The sequence below is a fragment of the Bufo bufo genome, chromosome 4 (assembly GCF_905171765.1).
Source record: "Bufo bufo chromosome 4, aBufBuf1.1, whole genome shotgun sequence".
Lineage (NCBI taxonomy): Eukaryota > Metazoa > Chordata > Amphibia > Anura > Bufonidae > Bufo > Bufo bufo.
In genome coordinates, this window is record NC_053392.1 from 468,546,115 (window position 1) to 468,564,181 (window position 18,067).

An 18,067-nucleotide genomic window follows, 5' to 3' on the forward strand; every position below is an offset into this window, starting at 1 on the left:
GTCCATCCCTTGTGCAGATTAGATATTAACTACCTCCCCTTAACAATATATTATTCTACTCCAGGGCACTTCCTCATTCAATACTATTTTTAATTTCATTTTACCATTATATTGCGGGGCAACCCAAAGTTGAATGAACCTCTCCTCTGTCTGGGTGCCGGGGCCTAAATGTGTGACAGTGGCCTGTTCCAGTGGTGGGTGACGTGAAGCCTGATTCTCTGCTATGACATGAAGACTTATTCTGTGCTGACATGAAGCCAGATTCTCTGTTACGCGACCTCTCTCCTCTGCCTGGGCCTAAATATGTGACAGTGGCCTGTTCCAGTGGTGGGTGACGTGAAGCCTGATTCTCTGCTATGACATGAAGACAGATTCTGTGCTGACATAAGGCCAGATTCTCTGTTACAGGACCTCTCTCCTCTGTCTGGGTGCCGGGGCCTAAATGTGTGACAGTGGCCTGTTCCAGTGGTGGGTGACGTGAAGCCTGATTCTCTGCTATGACATGAAGACTGATTCTGCGCTGACATAAGGCCAGATTCTCTGTTACGGGACCTCTCTCCTCTGCCTGGGTGCCTGGGCCTAAATGTGTGACAGTGGCCTGTTCCAGTGGTGGGTGACGTGAAGCCTGATTCTCTGCTATGACATGAAGACAGATTCTGTGCTGACATCAGGCCAGATTCTCTGTTACTGGACCGCTCTCCTCTGTCTGGGTGCCGGGGCCTAAATGTGTGACAGTGGCCTGTTCCAGTGGTGGGTGACTTGAAGCCTGATTCTCTGCTATGACATGAAGACAGATTCTGCGCTGACATAAGGCCAGATTCTCTGTTACGGGACCTCTCTCCTCTGCCTGGGTGCCTGGGCCTAAATGTGTGACAGTGGCATGTTCCAGTGGTGGGTGATGTGAAGCCTGATTCTCTGCTATGACATGAAGACAGATTCTGCGCTGACATAAGGCCAGATTCTCTGTTACGGGACCTCTCTCCTCTGCCTGGGTGCCTGGGCCTAAATATGTGACAGTGGCCTGTTCCAGTGGTGGGTGACGTGAAGCCTGATTCTCTGCTATGACATGAAGACAGATTCTGTGCTGACATAAGGCCAGATTCTCTGTTACAGGACCTCTCTCCTCTGTCTGGGTGCCGGGGCCTAAATGTGTGACAGTGGCCTGTTCCAGTGGTAGGTGACGTGAAGCCTGATTCTCTGCTATGACATGAAGACTGATTCTGCGCTGACATCAGGCCAGATTCTCTGTTACGGGACCTCTCTCCTCTGCCTGGGTGCCTGGGCCTAAATGTGTGACAGTGGCCTGTTCCAGTGGTGGGTGACGTGAAGCCTGATTCTCTGCTATGACATGAAGACAGATTCTGCGTTGACATCAGGCCAGATTCTCTGTTACGGGACCTCTCTCCTCTGCCTGGGTGCCTGGGCCTAAATGTGTGACAGTGGCCTGTTCCAGTGGTGGGTGACGTAAAGCCTGATTCTCTGCTATGACATGAAGACAGATTCTGTGCTGACATCAGGCCAGATTCTCTGTTACGGGACCTCTCTCCTCTGCCTGGGTGCCTGGGCCTAAATGTGTGACAGTGGCCTGTTCCAGTGGTGGGTGACGTGAAGCTTAATTCTCTGCTATGACATGAAGACAGATTCTGCGCTGACATATTGCCAGATTCTCTGTTACGGGCCCTCTCTCCTCTGCCTGGGTGCCTGGGCCTAAATGTGTGACAGTGGCCTGTTCCAGTGGTGGGTGACGTGAAGCCTGATTCTCTGCTATGACATGAATACAGATTCTGCGCTGACTTAAGGCCAGATTCTCTGTTACGGGACCTCTCTCCTCTGCCTGGGCGTAAATATGTGATAGTAACCTGTTCCAGTGGTGGGTGACGTGAAGCCTGATTCTCTGCTATGACATGAAGACAGATTCTGTGCTGACATAAGGCCAGATTCTCTGTTACAGGACCTCTCTCCTCTGTCTGGGTGCCGGGGCCTAAATGTGTGACAGTGGCCTGTTCCAGTGGTGGGTGACGTGAAGCCTGATTCTCTGCTATGACATGAAGACAGATTCTGTGCTGACATGAAGCCAGATTCTCTGTTACGCGACCTCTCTCCTCTGCCTGGGCCTAAATATGTGACAGTGGCCTGTTCCAGTGGTGGGTGACGTGAAGCCTGATTCTCTGCTATGACATGAAGACAGATTCTGCGCTGACATAAGGCCAGATTCTCTGTTACGGGACCTCTCTCCTCTGCCTGGGTGCCGGGGCCTAAATGTGTGACAGTGGCCTGTTCCAGTGGTGGGTGACGTGAAGCCTGATTCTCTGCTATGACATGAAGACAGATGCTGCGCTGACATAAGGCCAGATTCTCTGTTACGGGACCTCTCCTCTGCCTGGGTGCCTGGGCCTAAATGTGTGACAGTGGCCTGTTCCAGTGGTGGGTTACGTGAAGCCTGATTCTCTGCTATGACATGAAGACTGATTCTGCGCTGACATGAAGCCAGATTTTTTGCTATGGCATGAAGAGCCTGATTCTCTGCTGACATGAAGCCAGATTCTTTGCTATGGCATGAAGAGACTGATTCCCTGCTGACGTGAAGCCAGATTCTCTGCTATGGGACCTCTGTCCAATTGATATTGGTTCATTTTAATTTTTTTAATTTTTATTTTAATTCATTTCCCTATCCACATTTGTTTGCAGGGGATTTACCTACATGTTGCTGCCTTTTGCAGCCCTCTAGCTCTTTCCTGGGCTGTTTTACAGCCTTTTTAGTGCCCAAAAGTTCGGGTCCCCATTGACTTCAATGGGGTTCGGGTTCGGGACGAAGTTCGGATCGGGTTCGGATCCCGAACCCGAACATTTCCGGGAAGTTCGGCCGAACTTCTTGAACCCGAACATCCAGGTGTTCGCTCAACTCTACATTTGGATGCTAATGTCTTTAAGACACTATGTAAGTGCATAAAATAAATAAAATAGGGAGTCTGCTATGGTAGTGAAACAATATTGTATCAGTCAGTATGACAGGCATCTCACTTAGAATCACTATGCACTTCACTTATTTGGGCAATTACTGTAGGGTGAAAGAGCACACTCCTTTTACACCGTCGTCAGCTGATTCCACATAGATGTGTACAGAACCTGTTCTATTAAATGCTTATACAAGTAGAGCCCCCTGACAGAATGGAGAGGATGTCAGCAGTAAGTTTGTGTTGAAATCACTGATTATTTTTCCCTTCCTTTGATCCGTCAGAACAATAACCACCCCAAAAATTGATCCTGTCTGTTGAGCATCCGCCGTCACTCGTTCAGCATTTGGTCAGTAATCCATTAGTATTTCTAAAGCCCAAAAAAAAAACAGGAGTGGATCCAAAACAGATGACATCTGAATGAAATATTTGCATGTCTTCTGTGTTTTGTACCCACTCCTGCTTTTGGCTACAAAATCATAAGCCAATACTGATGAAACCATACAGGCCTTAAAGCTGCTACATAGAAAGGATCCATTGTGCGTCTCATTTTTCCTTCCTTCTCACAGATCAGAAGAAGGGTCAAATAAATGATGATGCCAAAAAGGCTAAATAGTGTCCCATAGAGAACAGCTTGAGAAGTCCACAGAGTGGCCCAATGACATAGTGTTGAGGTAGCAGCAGCATGAGGAGACCACAGAGTGGCCCATTTACATAGTGTTGAGGTGGGAGCAGCATGAGGAAGCCACAGCGTGGCTCAGTGACATAGTGTTGAGTCAGAAGCAGCATGAAGAGGCCACAGACTGGCAAGGTGACATAGTATGAAGGTGGCAGCAGCAGCAGAATGAGGAGGCCACAGAGTGGCAAGGTGACATAGTGTGGAGGTAGCAGCAGCATGAGGAGGCCACAGAGTGGCACAATGACATAGTGTGGAGGTGACAGCAGCATAAGGAGGTCACAGAGTGGCAAGGTGACATAGTGTGGAGGTGGCAGCAGCAGCACGAGGAGACCACAGAGTGGCACAATGACAGAGTGTGGAGGTGGCAGCTGCATGAGGAGACCACAGAGTGGCCCAGAAACAGAGTTGTGAGTTGGCAGCAGCATGAGGAGACCACAGAGTCGCAAGGTGACATAGTGTGGAGGTGGCAGCAGCATTTGGGGGCCACTGAGTGTCCCAGTTACATAGTGTTGATTCAGAGGCAGCATGAGGATACCACAGAGTGGCAAGGTAACATAGTGTGGAGGTGGCAGTAACAGCATTAGGAAGCCACAGAGTGGCAAGGTGACATAGTGTGGAGGTGGCAGCAGCATGAGGAGGCCATAGAGTGGCCCAGTGACATAGTTTTGATTTAGCAGCAACATGAGGAGACCACAGAGTGGCAAGGTGACATAGTGTGGAGGTGGCAGCAGCAGCATGAGGAGGCCACAGAGTGGCACAATGACAGAGTGTGGAGGTGGCAGCTGCATAAGGAGGTAACAGAGTGGCCCAGAAAAAGAATTGTAAGTTGTCAGCAGCATGAGGAAAGCACAGAGTGGCAAGGTGACATAGAGTGCAGGTGGCAGCAGCAGCATGAGGAGGCTACAGAGTGACCCAGTGACATAATGTTCATTCAGCAGCAGCATTCGGAGACCACAGAGTGGCAAGGTGACATAATGTGGAGGTGGCAGCAGCATGAGGAGGCTACAAAGTGGCAAGGTGACATACAGTGGATGTCACCGCCAGTTCTGTGAGAAGATCTGGCAGACGTTCTTCTCTACCTCTTGTATGATGTTCTTTGTTTTGGTTTCACTTTCTCATCTCCTTTCCTTCTGCCAGGTGTCACTTATTTTGACTAATCGTCTTCCTTTATAATCCCTTCCATACTGCCTCACTTTGCGGTTCATACTACTTCCTGGATGAGGTGTTCACTGCTGGAGGCTGCTTCTGCTGTTTGTTCAGATAAGTCATTTACTTTATTGTGTTTCCTTGTTGGCTTGATTCTAGGTGACCCTGACTCCGTCAGTATTAAGTGCAGGGAGCCGGTGGTCGTGTCCCCTCACTATTATAGGGTTTTCAGGTGTCACACAGTATTAGGTATGCGGGCATGCTATCGTCTACCATAAAGACCCTTGCATGTGCATAGCAGTCAGGGAGAGCTCTTAGGGTTTTATAGGGCTCACCTATAAGCTCCTTAGTTTGGGATCAAGCCAGTCGCTCATTTATTTATATGTTCCAGCTATCTGCTAACTTCATCCGTGACAGTGGAGTTGGCAGCAGCATGAGGAGGCCACAGAGTGGCAAGTTGACATAGTGTGGAGGTGGCAGCAGCAGCATGAGGAGGCCACAGACTAGCAAAGTGGCATAGTGTGGAGGTTGAAGCAGCATGAGGAGGCCAGAGAGTGGCAAGGTGACATAGTGTGGAGGTGGCAGCAGCAGGATGAGGAGACCTGAGTGGTGAGGTGGCAGCAGCATTAGGAGGCCACAGAGTGACCCGGTGACAGAGTGGGGAAGTGGGTGGCAATATCAGTGCCCGCTGACGATGGTGGGTGTAAGAAGGAGCTCTTGGCATCAGATGTGTGGCATCAGGCAGGTGGCAGCATCAAAATAGTAGTGTCACAGCCAGACAGCTGAGAAGCGCTCACAGGAGCTTCTCAGATCCTCCTCCTTGAATTTCTTTGTTTTGGTTTAGTTTCTCATCTCGTTAGTCTATCTCAGCTGTCATGCAGTCAGACTGATCACTACCCTTTAAGTTCCTCCCCATAATGCAGTAGTGTGCGGCTGATACAACTTCTTGGAGTGTGTGTGCATGCTGTTCCCAGTTCCCAGTTCCCAGTTCCCAGTCCTCAGTCCTCAGTCCTCAGTCGTCTGTCGTCTGCAGATAAGTGCTGTTTATGTATTTATGTTTTTGTCTTTTCTGGATCCAGGTGACCCTGACTTCCTCCGTGTCAGTGTAGGGAGCCCGTGGTCGTGTCCCTTCACTATTGTAGGGTCTTCAGGTAATAGATAGCCGAGGAACGTGGATATGCGGCCATCCACCTTTGGGGTGTTCGCATAGGCTGAGCAGTGAGGGAGAGCGGCAGCTCTATTGCAGGGGTCTCCCTTTGTTCCTTAGTTGTGGATCCAGAGAGACATTGTTTATATGGTATTGTCTTGTTTCCTGTACACCATCCGTGACATTATCAGCCGCCAAAACCGTCTCAAGCATGGATCCGGTTTCACTTTTGGCTGAACGCCTCCAGGGTCTTTCATTGGAGGTAGCTGATCTCCGTAGGATTTTTTCTCAGTTTCAAGTGACCGGTTCAGCTTGCGTTCATGGAGTTTGTGCTGAGCCCAAGGTCTCGCTCCCGGATACGTTCTCTGGGGGTAGTGAGAATTTTGTGCGTTTTAAAGAGGCTTGCAAACTCCATTTTCGCCTTCTTCCCCATTCTTCTGGTGATGAAGAACGGAGGGTGGGGATCATTGTATCGCTGCTCAGGGGTAACGCTCAGTCTTGGGCCTTTTCGCTACCGGAGGGGGCACGGCCCCTCCGCTCAGTGGATGAATTCTTTTTAGCCCTGGGTCAGATATATGATGATCCGGATCGTATTGCTCTGGCTGAGTCTAGACTACATCTGTTATGCCAGGGTAAACAATCCGCAGAGATATACTGCTCCGAATTTCGGAGATGGGCAGCTGATACTGGTTGGAATGATGCTGCACTCCGAAGTCAATTTTGCCATGGTCTTTCAGAGGGATTGAAAGATGCATTTTCCTTTCATGAGAGGCCTATCTCCTTGGACTCTGCTATGTCTCAGGCCGTTCGTATTGACAGGCGTCTTAGAGAGAGACGAGAGATCTCTCCTTCCTGTCCTACTCAGTCTCGGAACAGTGCAGCGGTCTCATTCTGTGCGCAGGAGTCTCAGTCGCTGTCAGCCCCTTCTGAGCAGGAGCCCATGCAGCTGGGGTTTATTGCCTCTGACAATAGAAGATTCAGCCCGCATGGGAGGGTTTGTTTTTGTTGTGGAGGTATAAATCATTTGGCAAATGTTTGTCCCTCAAGGAGATTCAGGCAGTTTTCTGGGAGTAATAAAGAGACAAAAAGGAAAAAAATCTTTTAAAAATGTTCCGTCTGTTACTATTGGCAGGGTTGAGGCGGAAATTGAAGGTTTTCCGTTTGCTTGTAGTTCCCGTTTTGTCCTGCCTGCTAGGGTGGCGCTAGAGAGCAAGAGCATTTTTTGTGAGATTTTTGTGGATAGTGGAGCAGCTGTCAACCTCATTGATAATCAATTTGCAATAACTCATGGTTTCCAGGTATGCACTTTAGGAAGGGATATTCCTGTTTTTGCTATTGATTCAGCTCCACTTTCTCAGAAATCATTAAAGGGCATAGTTCACAATATCCATTTAATTGTGAGTGATGCTCATGTTGAGGATGTGTCATGTTTCGTCCTTAGCGGTTTGCCTACTCCTCTAGTGTTGGGGCTACCCTGGCTCACTAAACATAACCCCACCATTGATTGGCAAGCGAGGCAAATAAATGTTTGGAGTAACTTTTGCAGAGAGAATTGCCTCATAACATCTGTTTCTGAGGTTTCTACTAAGACTGTACCACCTTTCCTCTCTGAATTTTTGGATGTCTTCTCTGAGAGTGGAGTTCAGGGTTTGCCTCCGCACAGGGAGTAGGATTGCCCTATAAATCTCATCCCAGGCGCAAAGCTGCCTAAATCTCGTTTATACAATCTCTCCCAACCTGAGAGGGTCGCTATGCGGGCTTATATCTCTGAGAGTTTGAGAAAAGGACACATACGATCCTCGAAGTCACCTGTTGCCGCGGTTTTTTTCTTTGTTAAGAAAAAAGATGGTTCTTTAAGACCTTGTCTGGATTTCAGGGAGCTGAACAGTATCACTATTCGTGATCCTTATCCGCTTCCTCTGATCCCGGACCTGTTTAACCAGGTTGTTGGGGCTAAAGTCTTTTCCAAATTAGACCTAAGAGGGGCATACAACCTGGTTAGGGTCAGAGAAGGAGACGAATGGAAGACGGCTTTCAATACCCCTGAGGGCCATTTTGAGAATTTGGTTATGCCTTTTGGTTTGATGAATGCCCCAGACGTTTTTCAGCATTTCGTCAACAGCATTTTTTATCATTTAATGGGAAAATTTGTATTAGTGTATTTGGATGACATTTTGATTTTTTCTCCTGATTTCAAGACTCATAAGGAACACTTACGTCAGGTCTTGCTCATTCTGCGGGAGAATAAATTATATGCGAAACTGGAAAAATGTGTGTTTGCGGTTCCAGAAATCCAATTTCTGGGGTTTCTTGTCTCCGCTTCTGGTTTTCGCATGGACCCCGAGAAAGTCCGCGCTGTGCTTGAGTGGGAGCTTCCTGAGAACCAGAAGGCGCTGATGCATTTTTTGGGCTTTGCCAATTATTACAGGAAATTTATTTTGAATTATTCCTCTGTTGTTAAACCACTCACTGATATGACCAGAAAGGGGGTAGATTTTTCTTCCTGGTCGGTAGAGGCGCGTAAGGCCTTTTCTAATATCAAGGAGAGTTTTGCTTCCGCTCCCATCCTAGTACAACCTGATATTTCGTTACCCTTCATAGTTGAGGTTGATGCTTCTGAGGTAGGGGTGGGTGCGGTCTTGTCTCAGGGTTCCTCTCCTGCCAAATGGCAACCGTGTGCCTTTTTCTCAAAGAAACTCTCCTCCGCAGAGAGAAATTATGATGTGGCCGATAGGGAATTGTTGGCCATCAAGTTGGCTTTTGAGGAATGGCGCCATTGGCTAGAGGGAGCCAGACACCCTATTACCGTGTTTACTGACCATAAAAATCTGGCCTATTTGGAGTCAGCCAAGCGTCTGAACCCGAGACAGGCCAGATGGTCTTTGTTCTTTTCAAGGTTTAATTTTGTTGTTACGTTCCGCCCTGGGGTTAAGAATGTGAAGGCAGATGCCCTGTCACGTTGTTTTCCAGGAGGTGGGAATTTTGAAGACCCGGGTCCCATTTTGGCTGAAGGTGTGGTGGTCTCTGCTCTTTTTCCTGAATTGGAGGCAGAGGTGCAGGCAGCCCAGTCAGAAGCTCCTGATCTTTGTCCTCCTGGGAGGTTGTTTGTGCCTCTCGCTTTGAGACACAAGATTTTTAAAGAACACCACGACACGGTCCTTGCTGGGCACCCGGGGGCAAGAGCCACACTGGATCTCATCGCTCGGAGATTCTGGTGGCCTGCGCTTCGTAAGTCGGTTGAGGGTTTTGTGGCAGCTTGCGAGACTTGCGCTCGTGCCAAGGTCCCTCATTCACGGCCATCAGGTCCTCTCCTTCCTTTGCCCATTCCTTCCCGTCCTTGGACACATCTGTCCATGGACTTCATAACGGACTTGCCTCGTTCCTCGGGGAAGTCTGTGATTCTGGTGGTGGTGGACCGTTTTAGCAAAATGGTGCATTTTATCCCTTTCCCTGGTTTGCCCAATGCTAAGATGCTGGCGCAGGCATTTATTGACCACATTGTCAAATTGCATGGGATTCCTTCAGACATAGTCTCTGATAGGGGCACGCAGTTTGTTTCCAGATTCTGGAAGGCTTTCTGTTCTCGCTTGGGGGTTCGGTTGTCATTCTCTTCTGCTTTCCATCCGCAGTCGAATGGCCAGACAGAGCGCGTCAATCAGAATCTGGAGACATATCTGCGCTGTTTTGTGGCGGAGAATCAGGAGGATTGGTGTTCTTTTTTGTCCCTTGCTGAGTTTGCTTTAAATAACCGTCGTCAGGAGTCCTCTGATAAGTCACCATTTTTTGGTGCATATGGGTTCCATCCGCAGTTTGGGACTTTCTCGGGAGAGGGCTCTTCTGGTTTGCCTGATGAGCATATTTAAAAGGAAGAGAGCATATTTAAAAGGAAGAGAGCATATTTAAAAGGAAGAGAGCATATTTAAAAGAAGAAAAACTACCACAAGAGGACACAGTTTTAAATTAGAGGGGCAAAGGTTTAAAAGTAATATAAGGAAGTATTACTTTACTGAGAGAGTAGTGGATGCATGGAATAGCCTTCCTGCAGAAGTGGTAGCTGCAAATACAGTGAAGGGGTTTAAGCATGCATGGGATAGGCATAAGGCCATCCTTCATATAAGATAGGGCCGGGGGCTATCCATAGTATTCAGTATATTGGGCAGACTAGATGGGCCAAATGGTTCTTATCTGCCGACACATTCTATGTTTCTATGTTTCTATGTTTCTATGTCTTTGTCATCTATTTGGCAAAATTCAGGATAATCTAAAGAGCATGAGTGAGAGATATAAGCGTGTGGCGGATAAGAGACGTGTGCCTGGTCCGGACCTGAATGTTGGTGATCTGGTGTGGTTGTCTACCAAGAATATCAAATTGAAGGTTCCCTCCTGGAAGTTAGGTCCTAGGTTTATTGGGCCTTACAAGATCCTGTCTGTCATCAATCCTGTTGCCTACCGTCTTGATCTTCCTCAGACTTGGAAGATCCATAATGTTTTTCATAAGTCCTTATTGAAACCTTATGTTCAACCTATTGTACCCTCGACTTTGCCTCTTCCTCCGATTATGGTTGATGGAAATCTTGAATTTCAGGTCTCTAGGATTGTGGATTCTCGTCTTGACCGCGGTTCCCTCCAGTACCTCGTTCATTGGGAGGGTTATGGTCCTGAGGAGAGGATGTGGGTCCCAGTGACGGACATTAAGGCCTCTCGTCTCATCAGGGCTTTCCATAGGTCCCATCCTGAGAAGGTGGGCCCTGAGTGTCCGGAGTCCACTCCTAGAGGGAGGGGTACTGTCACAGCCAGACAGCTGAGAAGCGCTCACAGGAGCTTCTCAGATCCTCCTCCTTGAATTTCTTTGTTTTGGTTTAGTTTCTCATCTCGTTAGTCTATCTCAGCTGTCATGCAGTCAGACTGATCGCTACCCTTTAAGTTCCTCCCCATAATGCAGTAGTGTGCGGCTGATACAACTTCCTGGAGTGTGTGTGCATGCTGTTCCCAGTTCCCAGTTCCCAGTTCACAGTCCTCAGTCCTCAGTCGTCTGTAGATAAGTGCTGTTTATGTATTTATGTTTTTGTCTTTTCTGGATCCAGGTGACCCTGACTTCCTCCGTGTCAGTGTAGGGAGCCGGTGGTCGTGTCCCTTCACTATTGTAGGGTCTTCAGGTAATAGATAGCCGAGGAACGTGGATATGCTGCCATCCACCTTTGGGGTGTTCGCATAGGCTGAGCAGTGAGGGAGAGCGGCAGCTCTATTGCAGGGGTCTCCCTTTGTTCCTTAGTTGTGGATCCAGAGAGACATTGTTTATATGGTATTGTCTTGTTTCCTGTACACCATCCGTGACAAGTAGCTGAGGCAGGTAGCCAGAAGAAACCGGTCTCTTTTGTCAAGGATTGGGTGAGGCAGCGTGGAAGATCTAATCTGATGCATCAGACATTGGTGGGTGGAAATCCTGGCTGATCCCCACCTGATTTAACTTGACAAAGGTCAGTCTCTCCACTTTTTGGGTGGACAGGCGAGTTCTCCTTGCGGGTAACTATAGCCCCTGAAGCACTAAACACCCTCTCTGATGCCACACTACTGGCTGGGCAGGACAGCTTTTCCAGGGCAAACTCGGCCAGTTGCGGCCACAAATCCAGTTTGGCTGCCCAGTAGTCCAGCGGATCTTCAATGTGGGGTGGCAGGGTGCTGTCCAAGTATGCCACCACCTGTTGGTTCAGGTTCTGCTTCAGGTCTAGCTGCTGCTGGTGAGTAGTTTCTTTACTAGGTGGGTTAAGAAAGTTGCTCATCATTGACTCTATACTCAAGCTGCTGCTAATGGAGCTGGTACTGCTCCTACTCCCCCCCCCCACAGCAGCCATGGAAGTGGAATGAGAGCGCAGACGGCACCCCCGGTCAGACCTGCCAGTGGATAGACAATGATGCAGATAGGCAGCGGCCAACTGACTACATAGGATGTCTCTTTAGTAGTTTAGTTTGTCCTCCCTGTCAGCGGGTGTAAAAAATGCCACCATTTTGGACTGGTAGTGAGAGTTCAACTAGGTGGAGAACCAGAAGTCATCCCTCTGCCGAATGGTGACAATTTGGCTGTCACTTCCCAAGCAATTGAGCATGCAGTGGTTCATTTGGGCAAGTGACTCAGAGGGACTCCCTGCCTCCATCTCTACTGTATACTGCCACGGTGTGCCTAGGTCATCTGCATCATCTATCTCTTGCTCCTCTGGCTGCTCCTGCTCCTCATCTCCTGTCACCTGTTTAGAAAAACCACCCATTTCGGTACATATTGCTTGTGCTCCGATGTCCTCCTCCTCCTCCAGTTCAGTCCTCACAGGGCTCATGTGGCTGTGAGATGTAGGCGCCACATCTCCAGTCTCCTGACCAGCCAGATGTACCAGCATCTGTTTCAGGATATGAAGCAGTGGAGTGGCGTGGTTAATCCCATAGTCCTGGTAAATGACAAATAACATGGCATCCTCAAAGGGCCTGAGCAAACGGCAGGTGTCACGCATGAGCTGCCACTGGCTGACTTCGAAGTTACACAGGGGAGTACTCCTGTCCACTTGGATCATCAAAAAATCGTTTATTGCCTTTCTCTGTTCGTATGATCGGTCCAACATATGGAGGGTGGAATTCCAACAGATGGAAACGTTGCATATCAGCCTATGTTGGGGGACCCCATTCTGCCACTGCAGCTCAAGGAGCGTGTGCTGCACCACTACTTTCCGGGCCTCCTACTTCTGCCACCCTGTGACTCCCGGCAATGCTACCATCTTGCTGTCTCCGTCGCTGCCTCACAGGCAAGCTGCCACCCTCTTCTCTCGATGATGATGAAGCTCCTTCGTGGCTCCCAATTGTGATTGGCTACATCATCATCGAGTACTGTCTACACATCACTGGTGTCCTCCTAAATGGTCTCTGAGCCAGGATCCTGACCGCTTGCAACACCATTCTCCTCATCACTACTTGCCCGCCTACTGGAGGAAGCGGCGAATGTCTCCTCCAGATTTTGGCTGGGCAGTAGCTGCTGACTGTCCTCTAGTAGCTCGTCCTCACTGTATAGTGGAGCTGAGCCCATAGCATATAATACTTATCTGGCTGAGGAAACAGAAAATGACAGAGGCAGGTTGAGGACAGGTGATGGTACAGGTAACATATAACTGCACCACTGAACAGCAAATATATTTTTATTTTGCCACTATTAAACAACAAAAAGGGCTTTATAACATATAACTACACCGCTGACTGGGAAAAATATATTTTTCTTTTGCCACTAATACACGCCACAAAATACTTTAGAACTAGAGTTGAGAGAACACCTAGATGTTCGGGAAGTTCGGCCGATCTTTAAAAAAAGTTCGGGTTCGGGACCCGAACTTGATGCAAACTTGGACCCGAACCCCATTAAAGTCAATGGGGACCCTAACTTCACTTTATTATTTTCCGCTATAACATGGTTATAACGGAAAATAATAGTATTAGCTCTTTCAGATCTGAGTTTTCACGATCGTGAAAACTCAGATCCGACAGTATATTCTAACACAGAGGCGTTCCCATGGTGATGGGGACACTTCAAGTTAGAATATACTAAGAACTGTGTACATAACTGCCCCCTGCTGCCTGGCAGCACCCGATCTCTTACAGGGGGCTGTGATGCGCACAATTAGCCCCTCAGGTGCCGAACTTTTTTTTTAAATGGCCAGTGTGTCCCCCCTCCCTCCCCAGTATTAAAATCATTGGTGGCCAGTGTGGCCCCCCCCACCCCTACCCCCCCTATTAAAATAATTGGTGGTTAGTGCGCCCCCCCTATTAAAATCATTGGTGTCCAGTGCGGCCTCCCCTCTTCCCCCCTAATTAAAATCATTGGTTAACAACCCCCCTCCCCCCCATCATTGGTGGCAGCGGAGCGGCAGTTCCGATCGGAGTCCCAGTTTAATCACTGGGGCTCCGATCGGTTACCATGGCAGCCAGGACGCTACTGCAGTCCTGGCTGTCATGGTTACTTAGCACTTTTAGCAGCATTATACTTATGTGCGCTGCCTGTGGCCTGCCGGGTGCTCCTCCTACTGGTAAGTGACAGGTCTGTGCTATAAGCAATGCGCCGCACAGACCTTTCACTTACCAGTAGGAGATGCGCCGGCCTGCCACAGACAGCGCATGTAAGCTGCTAAAAGTGCTAAGTAACCATGGCAGCAAGGACTGCAGTAGCGTCCTTGCTGCCATGGTAACCGATCGGAGCCCCAGCGATTAAACTGGGACTCCGATCGGAACTTCCGCTCTGCTGCCACCAATGATGGGGGGGTTGTTAACCAATGATTTTAATTAGGGGGGGTAGTTGGGGGTCCGCACTAGCCACCAATGATTATTATTATTTTTTTAATTAACATTTTTTTTTGTTTTGTCAGGTAATTAAATATAGCCATACATTGCGTAGTATCAAATAAAGTCATACAAATAGTAGCCACATATGAAGGTAATAGATACATATCATGATCGGTGTAAACCGAAGAGCATAGGCAAAGTTGTGTATATAGACAATAACATAACCGTAACAACAGTTAGACATGGGATTTTTTGGAGTGATTACTTTAGTAAGTGTACGACTTGTGGTAAAGCAAGTTTCCTGTATCTCAGATGAGGTAGAGTGGAGTGGAGAGGGGGGTCATGGGAAGTTCATATAACTTTTCCAGGGTGACCATATCTGGAGGAAGGTAGACCTTGACCTTAATTCCCAGTGAGAGATTTCCTCAAATCTATATATCTGGTCGACCTTATTTACCCAATGATCTAACTTTGGGGTTTCAGGGGAGAGCCAGTGGGAGGGCAAAATCAATCTGGCCGCTGCCAATAGTAGAGAGAAGAGAGAAACCTTATGTGAGTTTGTTCCTCCCACCCCGAGAGTAAGCAAGACCAGTTCTGGGGTGCAGGGAAAGGAGGTTTTGCAGATCCAATTGCAAATAGGCTCACAAGACCACCAGACATGGAAGTAGGTACCTTTTTCTTTGAGGCATCTCCAACAAACATCTGGAGATCCTGGTCTATAAAGACAGGTCTTGTCAGGGGTTCTGTACCAGCGAAGTAGAATTTTGTAACTGTTCTCTTGGATGCGGATGCATCTAGAGATCTTGTGTGGTGTGAGCAAGATTTTTGCTGTTTCAGAGATCTAGAAGGTCCACTTTAGATCCCTCTCCCAAAGACCTAATGCAGCGGGTTTTGAACAAGAGGGAGATGTCTTAATAGACTTATACACTCACCTAAAGAATTATTAGGAACACCATACTAATACGGTGTTGGACCCCCTTTTGCCTTCAGAACTGCCTTAATTCTACGTGGCATTGATTCAACAAGGTGCTGATAGCATTCTATAGAAATGTTGGCCCATATTGATAGGATAGCATCTTGCAGTTGATGGAGATTTGAGGGATGCACATCCAGGGCACGAAGCTCCCGTTCCACCACATCCCAAAGATGCTCTATTGGGTTGAGATCTGGTGACTGTGGGGGCAATTTTAGTACAGTGAACTCATTGTCATGTTCAAGAAACCAATTTGAAATGATTCGAGCTTTGTGACATGGTGCATTATCCTGCTGGAAGTAGCCATCAGAGGATGGATACGTGTTCTCATTCTGTTTACGCTAAATTCAGACTCTACCACTTGAATGTCTCAACAGAAATCGTTACTCCAGTCTTCAACAGTCCAATTTTGGTGAGCTCGTGCAAATTGTAGCCTCTTTTTCCTATTTGTAGTGGAGATGAGTGGTACCCAGTGGGGTCTTCTGCTGTTGTAGCCCATCCGCCTCAAGGTTGTGCGTGTTGTGGCTTCACAAATGCTTTGCTGCATACCTCAGTTGTAACGAGTGGTTATTTCAGTCAAAGTTGCTCTTCTATCAGCTTGAATCAGTCGGCCCATTCTCCTCTGACCTCTAGCATCCACAAGGCATTTTTGCCCACAGGACTGCCGCATACTGGATGTTTTTCCCTTTTCACACCATTCTTTGTAAACCCTAGAACTGGTTGTGAGTGAAAATCCCAGTAACTGAGCAGATTGTGAAATACTCAGACCGGCCCGTCTGGCACCAACAACCATGCCACGCTCAAAATTGCTTAAATCACCTTTCTTTCCCATTCTGACATTCAGTTTGGAATTCAGGAGATTGTCTTGACCAGGACCACCCCCCTAAATGCATTGAAGCAACTGCGATGTGATTGGTTGACTAGATAATTGCATTAATGAGAAATAGAACAGGTGTTCCTAATAATTCTTTAGGTGAGTGTATATTGTTGATATTGTTTTGGGAGGAGGCAGCAGATTGCTTATCAGCCTCTCAAACCAGCTAACCTCTCTCGGGGGGGGGAGTATTTTTTATGAGAAGAAGTGTTTTCGACCTAAGAAAACGCATAGGCGTATAATTTTGGGTGGTTAATCCCAGCTTCATGTGAAGCTCAGCTTCAGTAGGCATACAGCCTTCTGGATCCAAAATGTTGGATAGGGGGAGCTTGGAGTACCTTAAAGAAGTAGGACAGCTTTCCCTTAACTCTTTAGGGGCTAGAGCTAAAACATCCTTAACAAGTAAGAGAGGAGAGGGTAGTGCCAAAGCCCCACTACTGGCCGAGAACCACCTCCAGACCTTCAATGTATTACGGATCATGGAGTTGGGTATCAAGCTAGGTGATGGAGGTGGTCTGTCGGCCAGCAGGAGGGCCCGGGCAGGGGTGTGGAGAAAAGTGTTCTCCAGGACAATCCATGTTTTATGGGAGGGACTTCTAATCCAGTCCACGGCCCTGGAGAGATGGATGGCCTTCATGTAGGTTTCAGGATCAGGCAAACCAATACCTCCGTGAGCCCTAGGTTTGGTAAGCGTGTCAAATGAAATATGTGAGCTTTTCCCCTGCCATATATATCTGCGGATCATCTTATTCAGGGTGATAAAATAGGTTTTGGGGATTTCAATAGGGAGTACTTGCATCAGGTAAGTTAGTCTTGGGATTACCAGAGACATGAGGATGTTCTTCCTCCCGAACCAGGACAGGTATGGGAAGTCCAAAGAGTCCAGCTGGGCGGCCATTGAAAGTAGAAGGAGTTTGTAATTTATTTTAAATAAATCAAATAAATAGGGAGTGAGCTTCAACTCAAGGTATGTTAGTTGTTGGGTGTGCCAGTTAAATGGGGAGTTCTTCTGGAGGGACGAGAGAGCAGGGGGTGAGAGGCCAACATGTAGCACCTGGGATTTGGAGGGGTTTACTTTAAAGTTGGATATAGAGCCAAAGTGACTAAATATCGAGAGGATGGTGTTCATAGCTTTACAGGGGTTAGTTGTAAGGATCAGTAAATCATCTGCAAAAGCAGCAAGTTTGAACTCTGATTTTACTTTCTTGTCCGAGAGTTTGCAAGAGGGTCTCCATCACTAGGACAAAGAGGAGGGGGGAAAGTGGGCATCCCTGTCTCATTCCGTTCTTGATTGGGAATGGAGAGGATAAGATTCCATTGACCGACACAGATGCCAAAGAGTGGGTGTACATAGAGAACACTGCATTGATATAGGGTTCGGGGATCATAAATCTAGACAAAGTCAACTTGATGTAGGACCAGTCTACCCTGTCGAATGCTTTTTCGACATCCGTGCCGATCAAGACCAGTGGGGTGGATTTGTGAGTAGCATAGTATAGGGCATTTAAGACTTTTTTGGTGTTGTCTTTCCCTTCACGACCCCTGACAAATCCCACCTGATCAGGGTGAATCAAGCTGGGTAGAAGGTCTTGTAATCTAGTGGCAAGCATCTTGGCTAATAATTTAAGATCTACATTGAGTAGTGAAATGGGATGGTAATTGGAACACATTGATGGGTCCTTGCCCTCTTTGGGGATGATTGTGATGGTGGCTCTAGTCATAGCAGTGGAGATGGAGTGGTTTGATAAAGAGAGATTACATATGGGTAGAAGGAAGGGAAGGAGGGAGTTTCTAAAAGCCGAATAATATGATAAAGGGAGGCCATCAGGGCCTGGGCATTTTCCTTTGGGGGTGGAGTTAACAGCCAATGTCAATTCAGAGATTGTAAATGGTTTTATTAGGGAGTCCCGCTGGGATATTGTAAGGGTTGGGAGTCTGAGGGATTTCAGGAATGAGTTGATATTGGCCTCTCTCCCCTGGGAGG